This window comes from Brienomyrus brachyistius, chromosome 23, assembly GCF_023856365.1.
Source record: "Brienomyrus brachyistius isolate T26 chromosome 23, BBRACH_0.4, whole genome shotgun sequence".
In the NCBI taxonomy this organism is placed as follows: Eukaryota; Metazoa; Chordata; class Actinopteri; order Osteoglossiformes; family Mormyridae; genus Brienomyrus; species Brienomyrus brachyistius.
In genome coordinates this window covers 5,671,830-5,698,749 of record NC_064555.1, presented here as the reverse complement: position 1 = coordinate 5,698,749, position 26,920 = coordinate 5,671,830, and the positions used below count along the sequence as shown (strand labels likewise).

The 26,920-nt window shown below is 46.7% G+C and overlaps 4 long non-coding RNA genes across 7 annotated transcripts in view; 2 read left to right on the top strand and 2 right to left on the bottom strand.

Annotated features, from left to right (window-relative positions):
- LOC125719080 (uncharacterized) overlaps positions 1-10,774 on the top strand; it is a 38,154-nt gene extending 27,380 nt beyond the window's left edge. For 3 of the 4 annotated variants that reach the window (XR_007385005.1, XR_007385007.1, XR_007385006.1), the window contains one exon: positions 7,805-10,774. This is a non-coding gene — a long non-coding RNA (uncharacterized LOC125719080). Of the gene's footprint in view, positions 1-1,749; positions 1,812-7,804 lie in introns of all 4 variants that reach the window. The other variant, XR_007385008.1, reaches the window with a different exon arrangement.
- LOC125719081 (uncharacterized) lies at positions 187-1,859 on the bottom strand. The gene is made up of 3 exons (XR_007385009.1): positions 1,723-1,859; positions 1,200-1,514; positions 187-656 (listed from the first exon to the last, which is right to left on the bottom strand). It is a non-coding gene; the product is annotated as an uncharacterized LOC125719081 (long non-coding RNA).
- Positions 10,775-23,173: 12,399 nt separating the features above from the next.
- Positions 23,174-23,783, bottom strand: LOC125719083 (uncharacterized). Its single transcript, XR_007385011.1, has 2 exons — positions 23,595-23,783; positions 23,174-23,413 (listed from the first exon to the last, which is right to left on the bottom strand). It is a non-coding gene; the product is annotated as an uncharacterized LOC125719083 (long non-coding RNA).
- A 766-nt stretch (positions 23,784-24,549) lies between these two features.
- On the top strand, positions 24,550-25,981 carry LOC125719082 (uncharacterized). The gene is made up of 2 exons (XR_007385010.1): positions 24,550-24,645; positions 24,901-25,981. It is a non-coding gene; the product is annotated as an uncharacterized LOC125719082 (long non-coding RNA).
- The last annotated feature ends 939 nt before the right edge of the window (positions 25,982-26,920 follow it).

The window sequence follows — 26,920 nt, the reverse complement described above, 5'->3', positions numbered from 1 at the left end:
ATAGGGGTGGGCAGGCCCGCATGTCCCGCGGAGTTTTTAAATAAATAATCAGTCTGGTGGCTGGTGGACCCACTTTGGAGTGATACTGTAGAAGCTGGCTGACATTGCACTGAGTTCCCTGCTTGGTTTATCTGTGTCTGCCTGTGTGGGATCATACATACGTTCCTGAAAGTGTTTTAGAGGGAATTTATTTTAATAGCCATTCGAGTGTTTCAGGATACTAAATAAAACAATGCTTATCTTATTTGTACATGTTTAACTATTTACAAACATCAGCCATAGTCAATGAGAAATGGGACTTTGAATGAGATCGTTAAAAAGAATTTAAATTACAGCCATTTGAAGCCTTTCAAAGTCATGCAGACAATTCATCGTTACGGAGATGATGGCCAGATTCCTCCCAGGGTTTATTTTCTTTACGATCTAAGACAGTCAGGCTGCCGTCGCTCGTCCGGAGGCTGTCAGGAGGACGGCAGCAGTATCTGTGGCTCTGCGGCACTTCATGAAGTCCAAATAAACAGCTTATCTCCGGCTTGCAGGCCGCCCCCTCATGTCCGCGACACCAGGCTCTGTGTTCCTTACGAGTCCTTACGCTTCCGCAGTTCACGTGGCCATGATTCTGTCAAGCCGTGTAGCTGGATTTGGAAGCATGCCATCTATAGGGAGGAATTGGGGGGGGGGCTGATAAATGCACAGAGGCCTGCCCTGGGGAACCGGGGCAGGGCGGGGGGGGGGCAGCAGGACCCAGGCTTGGATTTGGTCCATCTGGTCCCTGTCATTCTCACCCTCTGAGACTCTTTCCACCCTTAGATACAAAATTTTGGATTTTGACGTCTGATAAGGGTGTTGAAGATAATTGTGACCTAGAAGTGCATGTTAAAAGGATAATGTGAGCGGTCTCTGCTTGGAAGCGAGGTGCTCGTCTACCCAGTTAGGGTCGGCCGTGAAAGATCACTCAACTCATGCATGCTAAATAGAGTGAATTTGTTTGGTTTAAAGAATGAGAGGTTTTTTTTCTGTAATTCACATCCAGATCACTGTAGTTCAGGTGGGTCTTTTCTTCTGTATATTAATGTAAATTCTGCATGTTTTTTTTTCCATTGCGCTCAGTTACAAACATGAGGTCTTTTATGCCCCATAAAAGCGCCCATTGGTCAGGGTGGCATGCATGAAGGCGGTCAGACCACCGCGAGACTTACTTCTGATTCCCTGACACCCATCGCTCAAAAACTCTGGGAAAGCTAGGTTTGCCTTCTTGGCTTCCGGCTCCTGAACAAACTCTGGGTAAAGTACTGATTGTCCTTGGCAAGGTGTGTCAGCGTGTCCAGCCTGACCGGCAGCCTTGGAGGTGGCCCGGCGTGCGCAGACGAGATCTGTAACAGCCCCGGCGGCTGTTATCACGCGAGCACGTCGCTGGGAGGCCTGCGGGTGGAGTTGGGGGGGGGGTTTAGGCTTCCGCACACAGTCCTCCGGCATCCGGAGAGTTCATTTCCATCGTGTGACTTCTGCTGTGCCTGTAAAAATGAGAGGAAGTGACAATGGAGAGGCAGGGGTGGACAGAAATGATGCGGAGGAGTGAGCGTAGCCTTTGATCGCAACCATCAGCAGTATTAGAGTCTTAAATTAGTTAAATTAGACCATTACTTATGTTTGTTGCTGTAAAATCACTATTAAGTATGAAGGTGATATGACTTCAGACGCCAGACATTTATGTGTTCTTACCTTAAAGTTCCTGACGTTGGTTTTCAGGCTTGAATGCTGCCTGCTGAGTTGACCTTCCTGAAGCTGTTGCCCTCGTCTGTCATGTCAAGGTAAAGCCCTTTCCTGGGTTACAGCAGGTCCCGAGCTCTCCGCTGTGTGAGTCACAGTGCTGGGGCCGCTTTGCATTCATCACGTTTAAAAGCGTGTAAAGATAAGTGTGCAATGACTGACACGAAGGTGCGTCACAGTAATCTCAAGAGATGATCATGTTTCAGTTCCATAACACGTCTTAAAGGCGTCAGACATCCCGATGACATGCACTTCTAGTGTACATAGCAATAAAAAAAAATCTATTATTCATTGAGAAATAATGTATTTTGGACCCAAACTTGAAGCCCTCTGGTTATATAAAAAGATGGCACTGTGTTCCCAAGCCTCCCTCACATGGGATGGGATTCCCGCGTCAGTGAGTGACCGTGAGGGATCTCACCGTCAGTTCGCGTGTAGCTCCGGCAGGGCAGAACCAGGGCCGTCAAAACAGGAAATGTCACAGGCGCCTGTTTATGCGTAAACCTTTCTCACGCTTCCTCTGGGTTATTTAATCACTGCTCAGTGTCCTGCTTCTACATGTTGGTGCATCCTAGTGAGGCACATGTTTGAGGACGAGTGGCCTCAGTGATCCTCTTTTTTTAACCAATCACCAAGCAGGAGTAATCAGCGTGAAACTTAATTTCTCTCCGCCCATGAGTTCTTTATAAATGTGTTGTCTCTCTAAAGGTAATTTCTCTTTGCCTGTAATATCTCTGTATATCTGATTTCTCTCTACTCAGCTTCAGTGGAGGACCAGACGTAAGGGTGACCAGGCCCCACCGTGTCTTACGTCGCATCCACGCCTATTCAGAATGTGGTGGTTTTTTAATGTAGTGCTACACTCACTCTGGGGCAGGACATTTTGACCTTCTGACTGGTGCAGGAAGGACCTCCCTCCACAAGGGACAGTGTCTGCCCTGCTGCCCACAACAAGCAGCTGCTCTGACCCAGCAGCCCAAAAACATTCACTGACAATCACTACTGTAAAATGCTCTATTAAAAAGATCAAGTAAAATAGTTACTCTAATGAAATAACATCCATGAAATGTATTTGCATTGATTTTTTGAAAAGGAAGGTTCATTTAATAAATGTATGTCCAAATCTCATTTATTTAAATACAGGAAACAGTACAGAATGGCTTTTTGCAGGGGTTAAAGTTGCCTCTTATAGTTTATATATTAAGCTGTCTGTCTGACTGTGTTTCTTTTTAAGAGGCATAGCAGGCTTCCATAGCAGCGCCAATCCAGTAGGGATCTCGGTGCGGAATCGCGTCGGCCCCCGTCATTCTCTCATGGCTGTGACTCATTAGATAATAACAGGCATTTCATTACTTTGTAGCCCCATTCACTTTTAGCAGTGTGCTCACACGTGTCAGTGGATGTGTTATTTGCTATTTGACGCACTTATACTATCTATTTGGAAAAAAGTGTCTGCTAAATAGAGTTAAAAGCAAGGAAGACGATGGTAGGCTTGTGGGCGTTTTGCTAATTCCAAAGCAAGCTATATTTTCTCCCACTTTGGCAGTTCGGGTTAAGAGCCCTGGGGCCTGTATTATGAAGCCGGATTTTTTTCCTTAGCCAGATAACTTGTCAGATTTAAGGTAGCCCAGTTTAACCTAACTTTATCTTCGTTCACTTCTATTTAGCCCAGACTACCTTAAATCTGAGTCTTGCTAATCCAAAAATTCAGCTTTGTGATGCAGCCTGTAGGTCAAGTCGCCTCCCCATTCCCAGGTACTGAGTGCCCGTCCTGCGCCTTTTAGCCTAAAATCGATAGCGGTTTCACATGAACCCTGTGGTGTTCAACCCCTTGTGTTGCATGAGGGGGGCGCTACAATCAGGAAGGCGGGGGGTGTGGGGGGCTGGTCCTTTTCGAGGGCCTTCTGAAGTCAGCGGCGATTCGGCCATCCGGCTGCCTTGCCGTGTGTCAGGCCTTCCCCGCTCATTAAGGTGGAAGGAGACGACGTCAGAGCCCCCGAGCGTTAATTAGCAGAAACATCCGGCAAAGCGACACAACGGCTACCAGCTGCTATGATTCATACCGGGCACTGACATGCCCTGGCCCGTTAATCACGATGCTCACGCCTTTATATGGGGCTGCGTCTTTCCAGGGCCTAATTACCCAATTTGCTAATTGTTCTAAGCCATTTGAGATAATTCAGGGACGAATGCTGCATGTGCTGTTTTCTCTCTTTCGTCATCCATTATCATAAATGAAGACGACGCTAATTGCTAACGGCACTCTGCATCAGTGGCCCGAGCGCAGCAGAACCTGAGACAGGTACTGATTGCTGGTGCCACTGGCAATTAAAGCATTTGGTGCGAGACTGAACATGAGGCACATATGTGGCGATGTGCTGAATCGGGATCCATGGGGCAGTACGCACAGGAAGTGATGCAACTGCAAATGGCTGACCATGCCGCCCTTGGATTTAGCCGCATAGCTGAAGTGTGGGACTTTGCTCTGATTGCATGTCTGCTTGCCACATGGCAGCGACTGGCTGTAGGGCCTGGCGTTTAGTTATGCAGGAGATCTCATTGGCTGACCCCATACTCATGTGGCTCAGCCAATCTGTGCTACCTTGACGTGATGCTCCACCGACTGTCCCAAACAGCCAACGCTCTGACATTTCCTGGAGCCGTGCTGTGGCTCTGATCATCGTCCTGGACTTCAGTTTCGCTTTGACCCAGAACCCTGCGGTCACTCGGAAACGACTGTCTGGCTGAGGTGGCGAGGCACCCCAGCCAGACGCGAAATGAGAAGCGCTTCCCCCCTGCCTGCCCGTTCTCCCACAGTTCTCCCCTAGGTGACCCTAAATATTGTCTTCCAGCAATTTGCCAATGTCCTTCCTCGGCGCGCTGTACTGGGGTCAGAGCCCAGGGCAAAGATAAACTTGCACCGCTGGCTTTCTTTATGAGTTTCTTCTGCTCGGTTTCTAATCGCAGGAAAATAAGGGTCTGCCGCAGTTTGCAACACCTTCTGACACCTTCCCAGATCGTGTCTCCAAGGTATCCAGTATCCAGGGCTGACGCGTGTACAGCATGAGCCGTTAGCATGCTAAGAGTTAGCCTGCCGGCCGCTATTTCCCTTTTCCTGGGTGTCCAGCTCAGTTCGACAGGGCCCCATGTGCCGACTTTGGTGCTGTTATGGCTAATGAGGCAATTAAAGCGGGGCATTGCTGTGATACCTCCATGATTGTGTTTCATGTCTAAAAGGGATGTTTTCGCGGTGCCTTCCAGGAGGATGGGGCCCTGGCGCTGTGTTTTGGGGACGTGCTGCCGAGTGTATATTTAGTACAGATAATTAGCCAGTAATTGGACCGGCGCAGGCAGCAGAATGTGCAGGACTGAGTAGCCACCGGATGGGTGGCAAGTTGGGGGGGTTGGGGTGGGGCGGGGGGGGGGGGGGGGGGTGAGCTTCACAGCGCTGTCGCTGGTCAAATTCAGCCCCTTCCTGTTCCTGTTATGAACACTGGACCGTGCAGCAGGGGCAGTGTGTCTTCACTGCAGAAGCGTCACCCTGAACTGGAACAATAAAGGCGATTGTCCCTGAATTACGACACATTGTGCTTTAATTGTATCATCTGAGGCGTCTTTTGAATCTGAATTCAAAGGAAGAAAAGCCACAACCAGCTTTGATAGCAGCTAGTGTAAGAAATGTAAAGATTGTTTTTAGCATTATACTAAAACATTTAACAGATGCCCGATATCTAAGTCATTATTTTGGGGGAACTAGGGCGATGCGATTCTAATGTTCTCATTTAGCATGTCAGTGTCTGGGTGAAAATGACCCCCAGTGATGACAAAAGCAATGCATTGTGGATCCTGGGGAACCTGGGTCTGAATGTGAAAGCCTAATGCTAGCTGCAGATTAACCCCAGACATGTGCTGTTTATAGCTTGTGGCTCCATGCTAAGCTCTGTGAAACAAACGAAGAGGGAACTGGCATCCATCTCGAGGAAGAACCTCTGACTGCACATACAGGCCTTGGGGAGCCATTTGATGGCCAGCTGAGGGGGGGGAGGGGAGCTTTCTCAGGGAGAGGGGGTTATGAATCCAACGCTAAAACGGCTTCTTAACTTAGTCAGAGTAAGATGTGGGTGATCTGTGAGCTATGAGAGGCGTGTTAATGACAAAGAATTCATCCATTTGTCCACCATCCAGCTCATCATTCAATACAATGTGTCCGAGGTTATCTGTCAAGGAAATTCAGATCCTGTGGAAACAGATCCAGTGAGAAAATAAGAACTAATGTGGCGGTTCTACTGACGTCTGCTTCTTCTAGTAATGTGCCTGAACAAGCCATTGATCCAGTCAGATTTAGTTAAATTTTTGCAAGTTGTTGGTCACTTCTGTCATTACCGAGTTCATCAAACAGTCTAAGGTCTCAGGCCCTGCTGTATAACCAGAATCACGTGACCGGAGATGACCGAACGGACACAGATGTGATAAATCTGCTCTGTACGTGGAACTTTCCCCTTCTGGACCAACACTGTCAGCTCTTTCGGACTCTTCTTGGAATGAGCCGTGACCTTGGCTGTGGGAGACCCTGAGGATAATGCGCACCTCTGCTGGTCCGATAGCCCTCGCCATGGCATCCTGTTGCTTAGCGACGTGGGTTCCATTCTCCGAAGCCAGGGAGGATTATAGCGGGATGGACGTGGTTTGATGTTCGTGCAGAAAGCCATTTAAGGGCATACAGCCATAAATTGGGTCCCAGTCAGATTGCTTGCGAGTACGATTGCTTGCCTGAGTTTACCAATTAGCTGGATGCGGGCATCTAGTTGCCCAAGAGGGGGCATCTAGCAGCAAAAGGGAAGACATCTAGAAGATGAATGGCTATATCAAGCAGCTAGATGGGGGCATCTAGAAGCCGAAGGGGGGTATCAAGTACCCAAATCAGGGTATCAAGCAACTAAATGGGGTATCTAACAGCAGAATGGGGGTATCTAGCAGCGGAAATGAGAGACCTAGCAGCGGAAATGAGGTACTAACCGGGGGAACTCATTATGACCACCTATAAGCCAGGTGGGGGCGTCAGTGGCCGAGGTCATCTGCTTTGCAGCGTTTGGCTCTCAGCTTGGTCAGGTGACCGTCCCGCCTGGTCTCTCACGCCAGCAAAAAGGAAAATATCACTGCAGCTCGCGATCAGCTTCCCCCTCAATGGTACATTTTACACCCTCACATGGTATATATGGGAATGGTGTATAACCCTCTGAACTATGAATTATTTGATGAGTCCTGGCCAGTGGAAATGAGACCGATTCCATATGTTGGGCCCAGGAAACGTGTATGTTCAGGTCCATGGAGAAGCAGATCAGGTTCTTTATTTTTTTATGAACTGATTCGTCCACTAGCTGTCCACTTCCTACACAGACCAAACCCTCCTTCCAGTCCTTTTGCAGAGCCAGAAACAGGTTATACTGGGTGGATATAAAAACACACACATTTATTTCAGAGAAGCTGGTAGATACTCAGATTCCGGCCCCCTGGGACGGCCGTTATGAGAATGAGTCAATATCATTTCAAAACCAATAAAGAAAAGGAGGGTTTTTTATTACCGTAGGAAGTTATTACCAAACTTGCTTGATCCTTTAAGACCCAAACGTAATTAGATCTGAGGTAAAATATGATTAACAGAATTGGTTTCGCTGGAACGGTTAATGAAGGGTTACAGTTGAAATGTCTAAGGTAAATATTCTGTTTTGAGTTACTTTTAACTGTCCGTATCAGTCATTAATACAGGTCGTGCAAATTTCAGCCATTGTGTGTCATGTGACTGTTTATTATCTATTATGTGCTGGTCGCCGTGCTCTCGAGGGATTCGAACCGGCGTCCGGAGCAGGATATGACCTCCTCTGCCCCGGCACCTCAGCTCCAGTGTGCAGACTTGGCCGTAAAAATAATGACTCAAGTCTGCGCGCCACTATTGTTCTGAATTGCTGTGGCTGACGTCGTTGTCTAAAATTAACCATGTCTTTGTCTAAAAAAATCCCCTCTCTGGTGTTTACAGGTCTCCACACACCCAGCCGGACAGGTGACCCGCGGCTGTCACCGAGAAAGGGGTCCGTGTCGTGCCCGTGAAGAGGGTGTCATGTGAAGACCTGCTCTGTGGCAGCAATCACAAGTGTCAACCATCCGGGTCAGTTAGGGTGTGCAGGTACTGACTCACATAAATAAAATAGTGTTAATATTAATAATAATTATAATATTATTATTATTATAATAATCGATAGACATTGGTAGAAGATGAAAGTCCTCCAGATATGAAAGTTCCCCTTGAAAATTCCTCAGAACCGTTGCCCATGGAGATTGGGGTCACATTTCTACATGTCCTGTCCCTTAATGGTGGCCCCTGGGAGCCCTCTTTTCAGCCAGGTGACGTGATGCATTTTTACAGACATCCTGCTATGCCTTTTGCCTTATTCACGTACTGTGGCACCGGCAGGCGCAGCTTCAGCCACAAGCGGCTTGCCGTTCAGATGTCCGTCAGAGGTCCACGCAGAGAGGCCCCCTGTTGGTCACAAACAGTCCCTACACTAAATATGAAAAAGGCACATTCCTTATATTGGGGATGCTGAAGGGACATATTCAGCTAGCTATGATCGTTTGACTATGGTTGCAGGTGGGGGCGGGTGGGGGGGCTGAAATTATGTTTTGGGTGGGGCACTTAAAAAAAACAAACCCACCCCTGACTGCAGATTACAGATGTGGGCTGAGGCCCGCTAACATCCAGACCTCCCACCTATTTTTTCCAGTGGGCTTTGATAAAAGCTGACTTTTATGTTTGTGGCCCCATTAATTATCTTTGTTGGCTGGGCTATAGCACATCACACCGTGGGACACATGTTAATCTCATGTGCCTGACAGATGACTGAAGGAGCTGCTTTAAAGTCACGTGTGCCGTTAATTTCCGTTTCCTGGAAGAGTATCGGTAAGTCACACAGCAGCCTGTTACACAGCCGCCTCAGGCAGTGACCTCTTTTTATTTTTAAATATGAAACTAATCGAAAAACGGTCACCCTGATTATTATTAATATTTCATGGGTCTGGAGCCATAGAAATTATTTGTCTGTTTTTAGTAACCAATTGGGACTGCAGCGATCCTCAGAGATACATCCTGGATGGGACTGAAGGGCACACACACCCACACACACACACACACACACACACAAACACACACACACACACAAACACACACACACACACATAGGCCTATACTCATATCTTTGCGAGGACTCTCCATTCATTTCTATGGGCAAATCCCTAATCCCATCAATGATGCCCTTAACCCCCACCCAGCCCTAACCATAACCCCCACCCTGCTCTAACCTTAACCATAAGTAACCAAACTAAATACGAGCCTTTTGGCATTTTTAGTTTTTTGGTTGCAGTCACAGATTTTTATAAAATTGAATTCCCCCTTGTGGAGACTGAATAAAATCTCCCCAGCCCGTCAAAATAACAGGTTTTTATCACATTGTGGTTTCCACAATATTATTTTCAGCACTCTCCACAATTATTGGCACCGCTTGTAAAAATTCATAAAAAGGGTTAGAAAAAAAATCTACCTTTCAGTGAAGTAGCTTCATCTGACATTGAAAAAATGAGAAAAATCCCAATTTTCTTTGAAATAAATTTATTCAAACAAAAACAGATCCTTCATCAAGAAATTATTATTTTCAATAAAAACACGTGCCACAATTATTTTCACCTGTGCATTTAATACTCTGTACAACATCCCTTTGCCAGTATTAGAGCATTGAGTCTGCTCCTATAACATTTTATAATGTTGGAGAATACCAAGCAGGGCATCCGAGACCATTCCTCTTTACAGAATCTCTCCAGACCATCCAGGGTCCTAGGCTCTCTCTTGTGCCCTCTTCCCTTTAGCTCCGCCCACAGGTTTTCAGTGGGGTTCATGTCAGGGGACTGAGATGGCCATGGAAGAAGCTTGATTCTGCGATCACCTAACCATTTTTTTTCATTTGGACATGTGCTTAGGATGTTTTTAAGTGTCCTGCTGGAAGATCCAGTGATGGCCCAGTTTTAGTTTCCTGGCGCAGGCAGCAAAATTTTGATTTCAAATATCTTGGCATTTCATGGAGCCCATAATGCCATGTACCACAACAAGGTTTCCAGGGTCTTTGGAGGAAAAACAGCCTCACAACATCACAGAACCTCCACCATATTTTAGTAGGGATAAGGTTCTTTTTACTACAGCCATCCTTCTTTTTGCACCAAACCCACCTTGAATGTTTATTACCAAAAAGCTTTTTGAAATTTTTGTTTCATCAGACCATTGAATTTTGGTTCCAGTCAAAGTTGTAATAGTCTTTCACAAACTCCAGGTGTTTGCGTTTGTGGTTAACTGACAAAAAAGCTTTTTTTCTGACATACCATCCAAATAATCTCTTAGAATGAATGGTGGTGTCTGATGGTTTTTTCTGAGACGTGGTAACCCTAAAAAAAAATTTTACATTGTCTTGTAGTTCACCACCAGTGATCCTTGGGGATTTTTTGCCTCTCTTACAATCTTCATCACTGTATGTGGAGGAAAAATAAACTTCCAGTTGTTGTCCACTTTTTTATTTCCCTAAGTGTAGAAATGGGCATTTTCAGGCGAGTAACTATTTTTCATACCCATTCCCTAACTTATGAAGGTCAACACACTTCTCCCTCATTTGGTTCATATGTTCTCTTTTCTTTGCCATGTTGAAGGATTACTAAGGGAATTTGGGATCCCTGTCACCTCATGTTTGTACCCCAGTTAATCAGGAAGTCATGGATGACAGCTTGAAGATTGCTTTTCACTCCAATCAACTCAAAGATGTACAATTTACAGGAGAAACATGCTTCACTTACATTGTGTTCACTATAATTCCTATGGGTGCCAATAATTGTGGCACATGAATTTTTGTTAAAAATAATTATTTCTTGATGAAGAATTTGTTTTTCTTTGAATAAATTTATTTCAAAGAAAGGTTGGATTTTTCTTAGTTTTTTTCGGTGTGAGATGAAGCTACTTCACTGAAAGGTAGATTTTTTCTAACCTTTTTTACAAATTTTTACAAGGGGGGCCGATAATTGGGGGAGCTGTATATCTGGATGACACACACACAGCTTTTCAGGATTCACGTTTCAGTGCATCCCCAATTTCAAACCAACACAACTGAGAAACCTGAAAGGTTACCACAGACTCCCCCAGAGCTCAGACAAATCCTAGAGGATGTAGAAGATGGCAGTAAACCCTTGGCAAAAGCACAAGCTCTACAAACGCAGGATGAAGCCGGCACTGTGACGGGGCCTTCAGGTAGATTTCAGCGGCTCGAAGGTCTGCGTTTGCCGACGGCTTCGTCCGTGCGATTGTGGGGGACGTTTCACAGGATGTGACCTCACTCAGTTCCATGTGCTCAGCACATGAGGACCGTAAACGTTAAGGACGCGGGGGGCCTGTGTGCCCACAAGAGAGGGGAGTCACACGAGTTCAGAAGAGGCCATTATTTGTTCTCTGTGAGTTTTCCGATTGTCAATCGTACAGCGTAGCTAACTAAACGATGACAAATAAGGCAAGACTTCACACTCTCCATTCTCTGGATCGGTACCCAGTTTCAACTCGGCAGACCTGCCTTCTAGGCATTCTTGTCTTTGAGCTTTTTCCCACAGCTTAATCGCACAGGGAAGTTTCCAGAATCTAAATGAAGGGTCGGGGAGGAGCGGGGGTGGGGGTGTGGGTAACTCCAGTTCCAACATTTACTTTATCTCTGGGCTTCCTAAGGGCTTCAAACAATGAGATGCGAAGTTTTTTTTTAAAGCCTTCCAAATACGCTGTGGGGAGTTGGAGCGCGCTCAGTAAGACTGGCCCCAAGGCCTATGCGTCTGGAGTAAACATTATCCTGCGTATGAAAATGAAATGAACGCTGGAAATGAACGCATACGAACCGCACATGCACCGCAACATTGAACGTAACATAAAATGGGGGGTGGGCTTCTCCCGTGGCAGCAAAAAGCAGAGTATATGTTCATCCGGGAGTCGAGAAGTCACAGCTACACGCAGAAGCACTCTGTGCATTGGCAAATACTGCATAAAAATGCATTAAATAAATAGCTAATGTCTGTTTACATATGAAGGTTTACGTCTCTTATGAAGATACCAGAAAGCCTGTAAGTTTGGAGAGTAGGAAGACAGGAAAGATCTCTGGAACTCCGGACTGAAACATTTTGCTTCCCCATGTAATTCCAAGGCATGGAGTGCGGTATCCTTGCAGTATTCCAGTGTACACCACAATCCAAAGGTTAACTAACTATCTCTTACCCCAGGATATCTGTCCATCCATCCATATGCCTGTCTGTCCATCTGCTTACTCTCCCTTCTGCTCATTTGTCCAATTTTCAGTTCTCCGGTCCATTCAACTGTTTGCCTGTCCTTCCATTCCATCCATCCATTCATCCATCTTCCATCTATCCTCCCATATATTCATCCACCCATCTGTCCATCCATCAGTGTTTCTATCTATCTGTCCATCCACCCTTCCATCCAAACACCCATCTGTCCATCTACCTGTCCATCCATTCATTCTTCCCATCTCTTCATCCATCTTTCCATCAATCCACCTACCTGTCCATCTCTTCTCCCATCAGTCATTCCACCCTTCCATCCAACCTCCATCTGTCCATCCACCTGTCCGTCTATCCACCCATCCATCTGTCTTCCTATCCGTCCATCCACCCATCATGTCCATCCAATTGTCCATCCATCAACCTTTCTGTCTTCCCATCTGTCCATCCACCTATCCATCCTCCCATCTGTCCATCCACCTGTCCATCCATTCATTCTTCTCAACTCTCCATCCAGCTTTCCATCCATCCACTTACCTGTCCATCTTTCCTCCCATCAATTGATCCACCCTTCCATCCAACCCCCACCTGTCCATTAACCTGTCCATCCATCCACCTATCCATCTATCCTCCCATCTGTCCATCCAGCCATCCACCGGCCAGTCTGTCCCCCTTACCCCCAGCCATCTTTCCACCCGGGTCTCTACCACCCCCTTTCTCTTCCTTGGCAGAGCCCGTCTGGCAGCTGTCCCACTTAAGCAGCAGGCACTCTCCTCTTCCAGATGGACGCCCCTGTCGTCCATCTATTTCTTTTGGACACACTTAATATTTTATTTGATTACATGATTCCATTTTTTACTTACTCTGATATTGTCTGCTACAAATTTGAAATGAGGATTAATAAAGCACTAACAAAGGAATTCAGGAAGGCAACATATTTAACTAAAATGGACTTTTAATCTTATGCAGACTTGCAGAAATAATATATATATATACTTTGCCTGCACATTTTAAGAGATTACTATAAATGTATAGAATAACCCCAGTACCGGAAATGTGTTTATGAATGGATGGATATCTAGAATTTTACGAGGGTGGAAAAACATCTGGGGAAAGTGATTTGTGTGTCTCAGTGATGGGAGCAGAATGTGGGAAAGGCATCTCTAAAGCGGCCGCATGTGGCGCGAAGCCCTCAGCCGAGAAGGGGCTGCGTCTTCGTTTCCTTCGAGTTCCTTTAGCTTGGTCTCTGCCTTTAGGGCAGAAGCAGACACCACATGTCCGACGTCGCCTCTCCCAGGTTGCATTAAAGAGACTCAAACTTGTTGATGCTGAGGGCGTGATGTGGTGCTTCTGGGTCTGATTTTGGTGCCGTTGCAGATCCTGCCTGTAAAGGTGTCCCAGGCGACAGTGCGGAGACACTCTGACTTTACTGTCCCTCTCACCCCGCCGGCCTGCCTGCCAATGAGGGGGTCGACGACATGATTGGCCAGCTGACAAGGGTTGGGCATGACCCACGCTGAGCCGTGCTGCCATCCGGAGGGGCCGCATGCCAGTCTAGCAGGGGTGCCTGGAGGGCAGAGGGGTCCCACCTGTGTTCCACCATTCAGTGAAGAGGGAAGGAGAAGCATTGCCCTTAGAGGGCTTCCCCCTGGCTGTGTGTGAGCCTCTGCTGTGTGTCTCGGGGACATTCCAAGGGGGTGGGCATCGCTGCTGACCTTTATATTTACATTTATTTGCAGAAATTAATGTCTCAGGTATTGGTGGAAATGCTGTTCACCTCTGATACATGTCTGTTTGAAGGAGCATTAACCATTACGGTGATGATCGTAAAGCACATTGGCTGCCAGGAGCAGGTGCAGCATGAGGTTAGGCTGATGATGGTGATGGCGATGATGAAGGTCAATCCCCAATTGGACACGCGTGTGCACTTCGGCACTTTGTGCCCCCTTCAGCTGTTGCAGGCCTCGAGAGCCTTCTGCTCTCTGTTGGGTTTTAGCTTGCTGGACAGCTAGTGGTCATGATGGACCGCTCTTCTGAGCATCCCAGGTGTGGAAAAACCACACGACATGCTGAGAGAAGATCTCACGTGAGTGTCCATTGCTGACACGCTATTAAGTTTAACACCTTATTTCCCGGACGCAGGATTAATGTGAGCCTGTGGTTTACATTGTGAGTCAGCCAGACCCTGGAAACCAGCAGCTTTAACTGGGAAGGTCCATTCTGCCCTTGATTTATTTTTCCATTATGCTTCAAATCCTTCAGCAAAGGCTTCCATAATTAGCTTCTATATTAGCTTAAGGAAATCCTCAGGCTGCGACGTCGGTCCCGTCCCCGTAGTTCACACAGCGAAGCTTAACTTCTACGAGCCGGGAATGGGGGGGGGGGGGGGGGGGGGGACGACAGAGGGATAGAGGTAATAAAATGCGGCCCCACTATCGGCGGTGGGGAGGACGGCTCGGCGGGCCCAGGTCATTACCGCTAATCGGGCTTCAGCTGAAGACCTGCAGCTTCGAGCGTGTTTGGGATAGGAAGTACGGAGGATGCTCGTTCACAGTTGAGATGTTTATCTCCCAAGTGCCGGTAGCCCTGATTAATGGAGTTGGGGGGGGGGGGGGGGGTGGGCGGAGATGGGGAGGCCAGCTCGAAGCTGAACACGTCCCGTGAACCGGGGAGCGTTTCCTTAGAGTGTCGTTCTAATTCATCTCCGATTATGCTGCTTTTCCTGTTTGCTCTCACCATCCTGCACAGACAGCTGTTAGCAGCTGGATTATTAAGTCATTTCCAGCAGCCTGTGAAACAGGAATAGCCAATCGTCATGGAGAACGATTCGTTATAGAGCTGATATTAAAACTGTATACGTGGTAATGGATGGATGGATGTCGGAAGGATGGATAGACAGATATCATCAAAAAGACATTGTGATTTCATCTGAAAGTTACACAAATAACACAGATAGGAGTCACAGCTGGATGGTTTTGAATATTAGAAGGGAATCTCAGGAGGGCATGACGAGTCAGAGAGAGTCACATATCCAGAGTGGGTCCACAGTGACATCTCACCATGCTTTAAGATCATCACACTTATTACTGAGATATGAATCTTCTCACGTTTCACAGTGAAGCATATTTCAAAGTACTGTATCTGCTACCACAGGTACCAAAAGGATTTTATTTGTGTTTGTTATGGCCATTGTTAATCTCAGCAGATTATTTTCACGAACACGGTCTTTTCCCAGAGTGTTATGGGTAAGGCGTCTTTCCGAGGGGCTAAAACGAGATAAACCACAGCGTCACCCGCTGTCCTTAAGAGTACTGGCATGGAACATACTAGAATCTTACATGCAGTGTAGCGATCAGAGCTCATTTGGATATCAATAAGAGACTGAAAGAAGATCTGGATTTTTTTATTCCTTCATGCGTAACAGGTGCGGACGCATGACGAATGCACCATCAGTGAGCTGCTTCCTGCAGCGGTTCAGGAAGGTCCGATGACACGGTTAAAGTAAAATTCATCAATGCATCAAATACATTGTTCTTCACATAAATTATGCAATATTCTATACATTTATTTATATGTACTCCTGGACAAAAAAAAATTGGTCAAACGCAAAACATCAAACTTTTAATGGTCTTAACAATTAATCACTGGCCAGATAATCCATCCATCCATCCATCCATCCATCCATCCATCTATCCATCCCTCCATTTTCCAAACCGCATATCCTACTGGGTCGCGGGGGGTCCGGAGCCTATCCCGGAAGCAATGGGCACGAGGCAGGGAACAACCCAGGGCCAGCCTATCGCAGGGCACACTCACACACCATTCACTCGCACACCAGTCACTCGCACACCAGTCACTCACACACCAGTCACTCGCACACCAGTCACTCGCACACCAGTCACTCGCACACCAGTCACTCGCACACCAGTCACTCGCACACTCTTACACACTTGGGCAATTTAGTAACTGGAACCAGCCTCCACATGTCTTTGGAATTACACATATTTGGAATTACTTCATTATGCTCCCTTTGTTCTATGTACTATGTATATAAACCCTTTCGTACGTTTATAAATCCTTATGTATGTATGAATATAAACCCTTTTCAACCCCTGTTTCATACTGTCCATGTTTTTGCATTATAAGCCCTTGTCACTGGTTGCTTATATGTTGCACCTGGGTCTTGAAGGAACATTATATCATGCCACTGTATGTCTTTATGTGGACGGTACAACAATAAAATGTCCGCTTGATTATTACTGTTGTTGTTGTTGTGACTCACTACTTGTATGTATCACCGGGGTCATGGAGGAACATTATTTCATGTCACTGTATACCTCTATATGGATGGCATGATAAAAAAGTACATTTTGACTAGATTTAATACGTTTGTTCTTGAAGAATCAATGTTTACGTTGATCTCCAGATCTTCGTTCTTCGGCTTCTGTTTTTCATTTTTTTTGAGAATTAATATGTTATTGCTCAGGTGAGCTTGTTGGGTCAGGAAAAGTTCCAGCATCACATTAATATAAAGAAAAGGAGAATCTGTCTATAACAAGCAAAATTAGCCAATAATTTCCGTGATGAATCAAGCCTGCTTTGGTCTGCACCATCTGTCTGTCAAGGAAGATGAAGTAAACATCTCTGTGGAGATAAGATCCTTTGAAGGACAGTTTATTGTCACAGATGCATACGTGGTTCACGAAGACACTGTGAGCCAGCCTCAAATAAATTGTGTTGCTAAGTCACAAGAGAAATGATCCTGTGTCTGCTCATTCAAGATCTCCTTCACCGGTAGACTCTGTCTTCCAGAGAGACAGATGACAACATGTGACTTTCATTTCCTGTTCACTGGTGCTGGAGAGGAGAGCCTGGGAAATGGGGATATTTCTGTTTAAATGAAGAGGGGAATGTTTCTAACTGAAACAATATGGTGAAAACACATCGACATTTAAACAAAATGATCTATATGATCACTATCAGCCCAGTCTGGCTAGGGCCATTGAATATGACAAGGGTGAGCATCGTTCCTTGTTAGCTCCAGAGTTGCTTGCATGAATCCAGGCAGGCTGTTGACGTGAACGTAATAGAGTTGTGTACCAGACGCTGGGCCACTGTGACCTCAGTGGGACAAGCGGTTGCTGGAAGTTGGCGGATAGATGGGCAAGATACTGAACTGGGGTAACGGCCACTGGAAAACAAATCATGAAGCAGAAAAGTGCTACAGTACTTGCACTCACTCCTCATTGGCTGGCTTACAGGTGATGTGTAGGTACTGACAGGGTCCAACGGGGTATTAAGGTGTCCAGTGGGATGTAGCGTGGTCTGCTGAGGTACGGAGGAGTCCGAAGGTGGCTGGCGTGGTTAGCCTCTGCTCAGTCATTGATGACGCTCAGACCAGCCCGTTCCGCTACATGCTTCTCGCGGTCGGCTCCAAGCCCCCAGCCACACCCCTCGGAGAGCTCTCACAGTGCTCAATGTTGACGGAAAGGGTGGAGAGCTGATTCCCAGACCTGGAGAGGCCGCTCACTGGACTCTCTCTGGACAGAAATGCCGGCGTTTTGCTGAACATGCGCGTGTCACTGGCCACGTTGGGGAGGCATGGAGGCATGGAGGAACATGGCCGTGAGCTAAGCATGGAGGGTGGGGCTCTTCAGTGCCGAGGCCCCGTCTATAAATAACTAATCTGCTACGTAAATAGGGACGAGAGGGGGCTTCCTGTCCTGAGTTTCTAATTAAAATGTGTCCCAGAGGGCCTCTCTATCTAACTGTTTGGAGCATGTTGATGAGAGGTAGGTAATTCTGCTGGGAGAAGGCTTGTGTCAGTGTGGGGGGGGGGTTGTGGGGGGGTGGTCGTCGAGGAATCCGTGAAGAGCACACGTCTGAGCCGCTAATCGCGCCAATCAGCCGAAACCGCCTCAGTCCATATTTAATTACAAAATGCATAAAATCCCACTTTCTCACTTTAATTATTTTAATTGTTACATCGGCGTCTCCTGTCTGAACGTTTATGCGATTCGAAGGTTTTGATTTTGCAAATTCTGTTCAAATATCATACGATTCACATGAGACAAAGAAAGAGAAAAATCACATCCATCCACCTTCTCCCAGGAAGCACTGGACACCATGGATGGGATCCTAGTATAAAATCATATATATATATATATACACACACACACACACACACACACACACACACACATACAGTACATATTTTACCATTACGATAAAAAGAGGCTGCATTAAAATTGGAATTAATATGTAAAATGGTATTAATACTAAATCTTTAATTTGCAGTGAATGAATCCCAGGCAGGGGTGGGTTTCCTTATGGAACATTCTCCAGATAAGTGCACGCATGCTAAAAGTAGCCAAAGCAACACGACCCCCCCTCGCTCCTGAAACGTCTTGTGTCGGCCGTGTGTGGCGGCCTTGCCCAGCTATCCGCCTTTCCAGAAGGTTCCACTTTTGCCTCGCTTAGCCTTCAAAGCCGCTCTCCTCCGCAGCTGCTGCAATACCGTATGAGAGCACAAAGAAATTTGGGGGGGGGGGGGGGGGGGGTTTGGAGTGTCATCTCCCTTACAGTTAGGTTTTACAGGCATGACTTCAGGATGGATTCCAGTGGCGGAGAGCTAGACTGGAGTGGGCTGTGGGTGGCGGGCTGGGGTGCGGTGTGGGGGGGGGGGGGGGGGTGTAAATGTGCTCACAAAGGCTGCATTCTGTTTAATTTCCCTGAAACAGACCCTAAGCACGTGCCGGGTCCTTGGTGACAGTGTCACATTGGTGGCAGTCGCAATGAGGGTTTCTCCATGATAAAGACCTTGAACACCGCATCAAAGGGGCCATTTTTGATTCATACGTCCCTCTGATAATAAAAAAAAAATAGTTTTCGCCAAGGAATGACGTCCGCTGTGCGAGCATAATTACGTTATTCAGAGATCTGCCTTTAATTTGCCAGAATGCCTATCTGTTTCACATAAAGAAAAAGAAAACCACCACTTTTGCGTTTGCATAAAGAGGGTCTTTGAAATCACTTTAATTTATGTTCCTGTCCCACTCCCACTCTCAGATGACCAACGACCTCTTCGCTCCATTCCCATAAAATGCCATCATGCATCAGCTCGACCAATCAAAAGGAGCCTCTCACACAAGGTCTTTGTCGGGGAGCTCATCTAAATTGGGCTGACTTACGCTACACAAACGTGACATGTAGAGTCATAAATATGCAGCCCCCGCCTAATATCATTCATATGTGACTCCGTATAGGAGTAAATCATCCCTCCCCCCTCAGTTCCCATTACCTTTGTAGCTCATAAACCTCCCGTTCTCTTATGTTAGCGACATTAGCAGCACCGTATAAACTTCGGAGTGTGCAGGGTGGCCAATCAGTGACAGTTTTACATCTTCCACTCTCCAGCTCGACCCCTCGCCCCCCTCAGCAGGACACCGAGGTTCTTCTCTGCAGGAAAAGCGCCCTTCCTACGGGCCTCTCAGCTTCAGTGGTCAAACGAGAGCAGCGGGGAGTGCGGGCCCAGTGGCAGGGACACACCCTGAAAGCGCGCTTTCTGGAAAAACACCCTTGTGTGGCCGCCTGCTTCGACAGAGTCCCGGGCTCGCTGACGCCGCTCTTGTGGAAGTGCTATGTCAGCGCGTCCGCTTCCACCCCGATGTAAGAATGTTTCCCACTGAGAAGAAATCTGACAGGACCCAGTGAGCCTGCTTCCAGCCCAGAGACAAACTGGTCCGATATACAAGCAAGAACTGCTTAGATGCCTGCTCCAAATGTACTTCAGCTATTTCCTTTATTGCTGTTACTAGGTGAAAATAATTTTCAGGGGAAAAAAAGGGCTAATTGCATCATGAATGACGGGAACTGTGAGGAACTGCTACCATAGCAACGGTCAGAAAACGACAGCCGAGGCTGAGCGCATGAGAGGCAGATGGAGCTTCCATTTGTGGGGTTCTGCCTTCTCCTACCTGTCCGTGACACGGACCCTCGACGCCGCCTTTGCACCGCGGCTGGTCGCCTCTGTGAGGATTGGCTTGGTCAGAGCGGAGGGCAGGAACATGTGGCATTGTGACGCGGTGCTGGATAGGGGGACCCCCCTTTTTCAGGGTTGCTGGGACTGGGCTGGGGTGAGGTAAAGCGGAAAAGCAGCAAAACAGAAAAGCGAGGGCTTGCTGGGACTACCAGCAGATACACAGACACTGGGAGATGGTCAGACTTATTGAGGTGTGGGTGGGGGGGGGGGCAATTAATAAATGGATTGCATACTGTCACCTCAAAGGGTTGTCAGAATCCTGCCCTGTCATTTCCCTATCCCAGCCAGCAGGTGTCACTGGTCATCCCTTTCCTAGCACTTGAGTCTTGTGAATTGCCCCACACCTGAATTGCCCCTAGTCTTTAGTGTTTGGTTGATTGTAATTGGCCCACACCTGTCCCTCGTCTTACCCATCTGTATATAAAGGTGCCTCTCCTCACCCTTGTTCCTCAGTTGGTCCTTGTTTTTGTGGCTCTTGTTGCCCTGTATTTGCTATGGTGTTACAATGGTCGTTTTTGTTGGCTACCTGTTATGTTGCTGACCCTTTGTTGCTGCTTTTGTTTCTGTAGAAAAAGCCCCTTTTTGTGAGCCACACTGTGGATCATCCACCCACCCTGTAGCACTGGTGGGAACCACCCGCCACTCTATCCCAGAGTCTTAAATGTGTAATTTACAGATTAACTGTGGAAAGAGCAAAAACAAATGTACTCAGAACTGGTCTGGAGGGGAAAAACACCACAGAAGCCATTCAAATACTGATAATGACTCACAGGAAAGAAGAAAATGTGCCCCCCCACCCAGTGTTTATCCTGTTAATCAGTGAATGGGGCAGACCCCAACCCTCAGGAAGAGCACTGTCAGCACAAGTCAGGCTGAATCTCTTGTGCGTATGACAGAGGGACAACACCACTGCACCCCCGAAGATCCCCCAGCTTGCGCAAAGTATGTCTGGGCCTTCCTGACTCCTCACCTTGATCGAAACCAGAGAGCGCTCCCGGAGCACGTGTGAGTCCTTAAAGAGGCGCGTGTCTGAGGAGCAGTGCGGGGGGCTGGCGGTGGTCCAGGGATGCGGGGAATTCCCCTTTGAAGTTGACTTAACCTCGGCTTCGCCGGGCCTGTTCTGGGCTCCGGCTGTTTACCGGCGCTGGAGCGTGTCACCGTGCAGAGAGGCGCTGTGTTCTTTACCTCAGGATCATTTCATGTGGTTAAACGTGTGTGTTCGGGATTGAAACCCAGCAGGGTTAAAAATGTGCTGCTTGAATAATATACCTTCTGAAGAAAATGCCTTCTGTGATTTGCCCAACGCACGGGGCTGTTCCCATCAATTCAAAACTTTAACAATACATAGAAATTGATTGAAGTTACTTTTTCTGAGGTCACTAAACATTTAAAATTAATGTAAAAAAAATCTGATTAGTCCTCATTAGAGATGAATTCCCTATTGAAACATTATACCGTGTGTCCCGCGGGTGATCAGGGTACCGGATGGGGAGGACTGGATGTCAGTCCAGCACGTTTTAGACAAATCCTCAGTGGAGATGGATGGATTTCTTTTTTTTCCCCACTGAGAGAGTTTAATTTACCTGAAGCCACTCAGCCCTGTAAATGCTAGCTAATGTGCACCATTTGAAGTCTCATTTTACTGATCTTAATTATTCTTCTCTACTGGCATATCAGAGTCATTGCAAGCCTGCCTTGTGAGGATCCTTGCGTTTAATCACATCCAATCCATGAACGGAAACAAACCTCAGTTTGGCTGTATCAGGCCTGCTCTGGCTAATCAGAGCCGATGTTAGTCGGTTCCCCTTCATGGTCAATCAGAGCCGGTGTTAGTCGGTTCCCCTTCTTGGCCAATCAGACCCGGTGTTAGTCGGTTCCCCTTCATGGCCAATCAGAGCCGGTGTTAGTCGGTTCCCCTTCTTGGCCAATCAGACCCGGTGTTAGTCGGTTCCCCTTCATGGCCAATCAGAGCCGGTGTTAGTCGGTTCCCCTTCATGGCCAATCAGAGCCGGTGTTAGTCGGTTCCCCTTCTTGGCCAATCGGACCCGGTGTTAGTCGGTTCCCCTTCATGCTGCGCTGAACCCCTGGTCTCCGCAGCGCCACCTACACATAACTCCCATTTCCGAGGGGCTCGTCTGCCCACATTCTGGTTGTAAAGACAGAACCTCCTTAAACCCACTCAGCACAGTGGTCAAATAGCCAAAGCCCTTGATAACCTGCAGCCACCAGCACCTACTCTATGTATTTTATATACGAAAAATAATACATGCAATTTCCTTTTTTAAGTTCAGAATGGCCTTTAATCTTCATTTTCAGACTCTCCCTCTAACAGCACTCCCTGACCAAAGAGCCCTCCCCAGGTTAGCCTTTTTACCCCCTAAATGTACCCACACTTCAATGGAGCCCAGGAAGAGGCTAATTTTAAGCCATTAAAATTATGATTAGGAACATTTTTCCCATCTGTTTAAAAGTGCAGAGTTACTAAGCATCGAATACATATGTAATCAGCATCTGCCTATTCTTATTTTATTTCATTTCATGCTATTCATAAAAAACATTCCATTTGAGCCCCGTGACCTTGACTAGGAACAGTCAAACGATATGTGGATAAATTAAATTGGAGTTTATAATTAGCGGTGTCAACAGTAAACCGAATTTGGAAATTGCCCATATGTTATCCAAACTTGTGTATATGTGCGTATCCACACACACGCACTTAGAGTGTAATACACACGTTTACGCATGAGACAGCAATAGCTCCGGCTGTGATTTGGATGCACTCCCGTGTTGCCATGACGAGCAATCTCCAGCCCTGGGCCAGCTGAGTCAATGAAAGCCAGCTGCTAGCTGTTAGCTTAACTATCTGTTAGGGTTATTTGGAGGGTCCGATGGGCGGAGTTTTCCAGCGGGGCATCCCCGTGGGTTTAACATGTGTGGTTTTTAGTTAATTGTGTTAGTTAGTTGGCTTTTATATTTGTATATATTTTAAAGGACATCATTCCATTTCTTTGTGTTTAAAATTTAATTTAAGAAGACCTCGTGCTCCTATTTAAACACCATTGTCGTCTTCCTCTATACATTCCTTCTTTATCAAGTCTCCTCCAATCAGATTCCGTCTTGCAATGCTCCATCAACACGCCCTTCCCTCCTCTTCCGGATGGTGGGCCTGGAGGGAGCTGATGATTCCTAGGGTCTTGAGAGACCTTCTCCACATGGTTCTAAATGTTCTTCCTCAGATAGATCCTAAAACGTTAGAAAAAAAACAATGAAACCCCACACAACCGAGGTTGAAAAGTTCCACAGTTTGCCTTAAACTTAAAGCCAGTTGATGATACATTTACACATTTTTCTCCACATGTTCTTTCTGTCCCAGGAAATCCCTCAAATGTATAAAATGAGTGTTATACTTAATAATTGGGCGTACTCAATTTGGAACATCCTGAGTGAGATGTTTGTTCATATAGTTTTGTCTCTATTTTCGCTCTTGACATCGGAATGGTTTAGATGTATCATGACTGTCTGTCACGGAGCCTGGAAGGAGCTAAATCGTGGACCGTCTGGAGGTCCCTGAGGACCAGGTTGAGAAACATTGTTCTAGCAGCACTGATGATATCTGAATAGTGAGCAATGCTCATTGCTCTGTTTAATAAGGCTGAGATCTAATTGTGACTGGCTCCAGAGCAGGTTTAATTACCTGATTATTAATTAGGAAAAGGTGTGACAAGATGGTACGAATTTGGGAGCAGGCCGATAAATCCTAACATAATGTGGGTTGACAGAGTTTGCAGGGTAAAGCTGCTTGATAACCGGGCAACAGTTCCACCGGAATTCTGCCTTTCAATCCATCACTTGGCAGTATTTTTAACAGTGTTTGGTTACTCATGTTGCCACTGGAAGACTAGCTTATGCTACCTCAGCTGCTACACCTTGAGTACGCTCAAGAGTTTACGGCTAACATTGTTGATGCTTACAGAAGGTCAGGTACATGTACTACAAACGCTGGATGATGTGATTTATCTCTGCAGAAGATGTGCACGGTGACACCTCCGGTCAGTAGGAAAGGGGGGCTTGTTTAAATGACCTGTATCTCGAGGTCTTCGTCTGCCAGCACAGGTCAGGAAATCCACTCCCCCCAAGCCCCTCGGGAGTCCTGTGATTCAGGCTACCTCAGCGCTAATTAAATAAGTCTTTGGGTGGTAGGACACTTCACTTGATGTTTCAGGTGCAAATCAAGCACCAGTGTTCATCCTGGATGCCGCGGGGATGCAGTTCTGGGGGACAGGAGCTGCCGACCTCTGACAGCTCACCGTCCGGCTCTGCCAGCAGCTTCTGATGTGCCACCGGGCCTCTGACAGCGGCGAGGCCCCCTCTGTCAACACTGCTTGTTAAGGCTGCCCTGTCTCAGAGCCCAGCAGCCCCCCTCCCTGAAGTCTGCTGAGGCCAGCAGCTGCACACAAACCAGACACTGCAAGAAGGTCAGACCAACGTAGTCTGTGTTGAAAGAGCACGAGTCTCATTCTAAATGTACCCAATGTTATCCTATAAGACATCAAAGGGTTAACTTTATGACTTCTTGACTGAGATACCTTGATATGATTATATATGGTATTTCACCTTTTTTAATTCAACATGATATGGTATTAAGTTATACTCATTGAAAATATGCGAATCCGACTTGACTTTAGGTAGAAATGATCCCTCGCACATTTCTTTTCCTCTCCATCTTGCAGAGTCTACAGCCATAACAAAGCATCTTCCCCTGACTTTGTTTCCGCGGAAACTGATGTGCGCGCATCACTTCCTCCCGGCAAATCCAGCGATTCCTCACATCTGTAGCAGGGCGATCTTCTGACAGCACCCGTCCGCAGAGGCTATCCTGCGACCCTAGATGAACCTGGAATTTTTCACAGGCTGCCTAAAGCTAACTGGGTCTTTGAGGACCGGCAGCCATACAGAAAAAGAGGGAACATTGCAGCCCTTTTCCCAGCAAGCTGGAGGGGGCCAGTGGGTCTTTACATGTATGTATGATGGAGCTCTCTCACATTTCCAGCAAGTTCTGCTTCTGGAGAAGAGTCAGAGGTGGACGTTGCTGCTCTGCTGCTTCTGAAATTCACCTCAGGATTCATTTCCCTTTTCTCTGACCGACAATCTCAGTCTGTATCATCTTCCCCTACTTGTAAAACCCCTTGTCCCATCAGTCCTCACTACCATACTGAGATTAAGAGTGATTAATGACTACTATGAAGCCAGTCTATCCGATTGGCTCGTTATAAGGCCACACTTTGTTCAAATGTGCAGAAAGTAGCCCTTAAGGGCCCTAATTCTCGCTCCGTATCGCGTGCGGAGCTCATCATGGCAGCAGGTGAGAAGCCTCAAGGCTGAGCTCTGAAATGCTTCCCCCAGAAAGCACAGAGCAAATTTTTACACCGGATTTTTACTCTCCCTTTCTGTACATGTGTTTAATCACCATTATCTCCATTGTGCAATCGACCAGACGCCTTCCATCTGATCTATGTTGAATCATTCATTGCCTAATCGATCCCATTTCGCCCTGGAAGAAATATGGGAATGTTCTGATTATCGTTTCGCATTACTAGTCAAAGAGAAAGTGACCATGAGTGATTCTAGAGTTTTGTAGTGTTACCTGAAAGGGGCACATTATAACTGCGACTGTGACGTCTTTTGTTGGCATATTTTTCTGTAATACATCACCACCACCCGTTCTATCTATCTATCTGTCTTTCTGTCTGACTGTCTGTCTGTCTCTTGATTGGTGAGAAACGGAAGCACATAAATACTATAGGTATCGCATATGTGTGAGACAGTCATTATTACGGAGGAATATTATCTTGGGATTAGTAGAAATTGTAAATAATGAGTGATTTATATATTGGTGGTGTGAGTGTGTGCTGGGAGAGATGTGCTAACGGGAGCGTGTAACATTTCTCATAACAAAATATTGGTGCTGAGATACCGCTTGGCACTAAGTAGTGCGTTTACGTCATTTTCTGCACACCATGTTGCGGATAAAGGCACTGAACAGGGCAACAATGAAGCATCAGTGAGGTCTGGGGGGGAGGACTGGCAACCTGGGGTCGCTCACCTTAGAGTGCACAACTCAGCCGGGAATGTGGGATGGGTGGCTGCCTAAGGGGGTGTTCAGTGGCTCGGCCAGTTAGGCCTGTGATCCCAAGGTTGCCAGGTTGAATACCATCCTCTACAAAATAGTCACATGTCTGTTGAGCCCAATAGGAAGGTCCTTTGTTTTAAATAAATAAATAAATAAATAAATAAATAAATAAAAGTCAATTAATGTCATTATACACTGCCGTTGCTAACTTCTCATATGTTAAATCTTATCAGACCACTATTTACAGGCTCAAAGAAATTATTGAAATTTCACTGACAGATTCAGAGAATTTGATTCCTGCCCTCAGCCTCATAGTCATTTCTGATAATGCAAACAGAGAGGAGCTAGGTCTCATGCCCGGCTCGTCTGAACTTCCCGTGTGCCACGCCCCCTCATCTACCCCGTGTGGATTCCCTGTGTTTGCCAGCTGTTTCTTGTTGTAGTCAATAGCTCTATGTATTTTAGTCGAGTGTGTTTCCCCACAACGTTGCGTTGTTTCATGTGCCCTGTTACTAGCTTCCGATTAAACCCCGTACTTCCCGATCCTCTGTCTTCCTGCTCCTGCTTCACCGGTTCTTCGTGACAAGAGGATATGACACCATGCACCCCACCTTGTGCCC